Below are 3743 nucleotides of genomic sequence, written 5' to 3' on the forward strand. Positions count from 1 at the left end.
CACATCAACTGTTCGGCACCACTTGGTTTGTTTTCACACGCTATTGATTCGATTCATCATTTTACCGACTCGGACCTTTGAGTTGAGGAAAATAAACGAATCTTTTAACGAGTCATTTTGTTATTTTTATGTCATTTTTAAATGTTACATGATACCTCCCTAACACATCTACTCCTTACGTAAACATTTATCACACTGCAAACAAAGCAAAACTATATGCTATTATTAGAACAAATATATAGCTTTGGGTTTGCATTGTTCATTCATCACGGGACAAACCAATAAACCTAAAGAATACTGTCTGTGCCGAAAATATAATTGAGTTTATATCATGTTCTTCTCGAGTGCCATTAAAGATTCATTCAACATGAATGAATCATTTGAGAACGACCGTCACCTCAAGTTTAAACACTGGAGTGGAGTAGCTTCGCTGTTTATAAATTTCAGACAATGACAATGATGAAAACTACTATAATTAAATGATATAGATGTTTATTCACATTAGCAGGTGCGAGTACTGGGCAATTAAAATTTAAATGCTAATTTGACTGACCACAAATTCTAAAATATGAATCTGTTACAGTGGTGTCGACAACAAAGAGAAGCGCGCAAATTATAATCTTCTGGTTGATTTTAACGTTGCACAACTTAACATTTGCATTCAATAAATCAACAAGTTAAATAAAACTTACCTGCAATTCAATTGCCGTCCCACCACGTTGGCAATGACATGGAAAATGGCGATCCTGCAATTCCTTCCTGGATGTTGACACATGCGCAATTTGCGGTACCAAAGCAAATATTTAAGAGTATACTTTACTCATTTTTTAAGTGTTGCATTTTTTTACTGTTAAAAAATAGATAGTGTAGGTAGAATGTACCCATTATGTTGCATTTTAGATGCTAACTCACAAACTTAATTAAACTATAACTGATTTTCTTGGGTGGTATTTAACACCCCCTTGAGTAATATTTTACAGTGTAGTAATGTGATTAATCAGTTAGCATTAATCTTTGTTTTTTGCTTGTTTTCTGTATTAATATATCTTAATATAGTGCCTGCCTTGTTTTACCGAGATTCTCTTAAATGGGAAGGAAAAGACATGATTTAGCTAAAGTCATGGATGTCGAAGTTGGCACAAAGTCAGCCTGAGCAACAGGTTCGAGGCACTTGCTGATCACTGCTACCTTTGATCATGAGAAACTTAGTTTGGCGACACCCTTTCCTGCAAGTCCAGCAAAAAGTCCTCCATCTAAAAAACCCAAGAAGAAGCCTGAAACTAGTGGGGATTTCACCGACATTCATACATTTTCTGTTAAACAGGACACTACTTTACAAAAATTAACCGCTATTGAGACTTAGGCTGATTCTACAACGAAAGCCTTCAACAACCTGTCTTTTGTGGTGCTTAAGCTTGTTTCTGATGTCAAGCAACACTCAGAAAAAAATTGCAAAATTGCAAGTGACATTACAGAGCTTTAGGCTTCTATCAAGGATGTCAGATGCTGCTGCGCGTGCAAAGTTATGGCCAATCATTAAAAAAAGCAAGAGAGGAGGGTAAGAAAGCATCCTTCTCTGGTCCCTTTGCATTTATTAATGGACAGAAGATTGAGGCCTCATAAACTGTAAATTGAAATATTATGAAGCCTGTGAGACTTTTTTTTAAAATTTTTTTCAGATTTTATTTTTGTCCAAGAAAGCCATTCTGTTGAGTCAGATAAAAAAATTTTTGGCAAAAGCAGTGGGGAAATGTGATTGAGTCATGTTTCTAACTGTTCAGCTGGTACTTTAATTTTGACTCACAAGTTTAGAGGTGACGTTGTAGAATCTCTAACATCTGACGAGGGTAGATGGATCGTCTTGGTTTGTAAAATCAAAAATGTGATTTTCATTTTGTGTAATTGTAACCCTCGGTACACAAATGTATTATAAGATTTAATCAATGGACCAGATGCTCAGAAGTCTAAATTCCTCCAAAGAGAGAGAAGATACAACAACAGTGAAGGACTCGGACACAGAGGTAAGAATATTAAAAGATTGTATTGTAAAATGTTCACAGAAATATAAAAAAAATAAATAAATAAAAATAAATTAAACAAATTCTAGGTTTTTTTTCACACGAATCTTATGACCTCAATCTTATTTACACTCTCTAATAACAATTCTCTTTCTTCACAGGGTTTTATGGCTATATCACTAATAAGGTAAGTTAATATAATGTTATTTTTTCTGTTTTTCTATTGTTAAGGCTAATATTATATTTTGGTTATTATAACAATAATATAATACTAATATACTAATAACAATACTATATTAAAGGTTTGCAAGTGTAAGTTAATAATACAATATTAAAATTGTATTATTATTTAACATATAATCAAGATTTCCCTTCTTAAATCAGTTAACCTCTCTCTATAAAGATTCAAAAATTTCAACGAATGAACACTCTAAAGGAACAATGTACAAATAAAATAAAAATGAAAATAAAACATTCACTTAAAACATTTCAAAATGTTCCAAAAGTCCAGTAAAGGTGATAAACTTTCAAAAAGATTCTTTTGCAAAACAACTAGGTTGCAAATTCAGTTCCAGAGATCCAGGATGTTGCACTTGTGTGTTGTAAATTTACACTCCTACCATGACGCTGAATAGGTTTTACTTTGTATCTTTCCAACAGGTGTTTCCAAAGAATCCACTTAATGGTAGGCTCGCCAGTCCAACTCCACAATGAGACACGCCGATGGAAGTTGAGACAATCCAAATCCAGAAAAGAGTTCAAACTTCAATTAATTCGAATCCAGAGCAGATCACATCCAGCAACTGACGTCAATAGAACATCTCACCGATGAAAAACCAGAAGAAGATGCACAAACGAACAAAACCAAGGAAAAGAAAAAAAAAAAAAAAACCTGGCCTTGAAACCACAAGGCCAAAGAAACCATTAGCATTTTACAGTGTATGCATTAACTCAGCTTAACACATTTCTAAATAAACAGCAACAGTAAATAACCATGTATATGCTTCTCTCTGCTGAATTTCTGTGTTTTTCCTATTTCTCTCTCCTATTTGGCATTTTCTTTTTATAAATGACAGCATTTTACTCTCTCACTTAAACTTTACACAATCACTTGTATAATACTCTGTATAATACTTTGTTTTTACAAGACCAAACAAATGGTTAATTAATGAAACACATTTTTCGACACTACTTTAAATCATATTATAATGAAAACAATAAAAAAAGACACGAACTCACCAAGGAAATCATTCAAAATCAAAACGAAACAAACAGGAAAACTCCAGGTGGCACTCATGTGCAGATTTCACTCAGAGACAAATCTTGTTTTTTCTTCTCTCAATCCTTCATTAAAAATATATGATTGAAATCATGTCAGCATCTTATTAATAGTCAATTTTCACAGTTAATACGCATTAAAACATTAAAAGATGTAATACTTGTTATTAATATAACAACTTACATCTCTGCTTTCCCTTGCGAACACTGAATCACCATAGCAACGGTAAACACAAACTAACAGACAAGCGAGATTTGTTATTGTTTGGAAAGCTGATCTGCTGCTATAGTGTAAGGCACGATGATGTCATTCTAAAGCACTATTCCCTTGAATGCTGTATAATACTCTATTATAAATTATTTATAAAAGTAAATAATTTTTATGTATATTATTTAATCGAGTATTCTGCCAAATGTTTTTTCCTTATATTTCTATTTGCTCTATTG

General features: G+C 32.8%; 1 long non-coding RNA gene across 1 annotated transcript; it reads right to left on the reverse strand.

The window, feature by feature from the left end:
* Positions 1–1676: 1676 nt before the first annotated feature.
* On the reverse strand, positions 1677–3515 carry LOC137490419 (uncharacterized). The gene is made up of 3 exons (XR_011009851.2): positions 3481–3515; positions 3258–3362; positions 1677–2915 (listed from the first exon to the last, which is right to left on the reverse strand). It is a non-coding gene; the product is annotated as an uncharacterized lncRNA (long non-coding RNA).
* Positions 3516–3743: the final 228 nt, after the last annotated feature.

The sequence above is a fragment of the Danio rerio genome, chromosome 11 (assembly GCF_049306965.1).
Source record: "Danio rerio strain Tuebingen ecotype United States chromosome 11, GRCz12tu, whole genome shotgun sequence".
Taxonomy (NCBI): domain Eukaryota; kingdom Metazoa; phylum Chordata; class Actinopteri; order Cypriniformes; family Danionidae; genus Danio; species Danio rerio.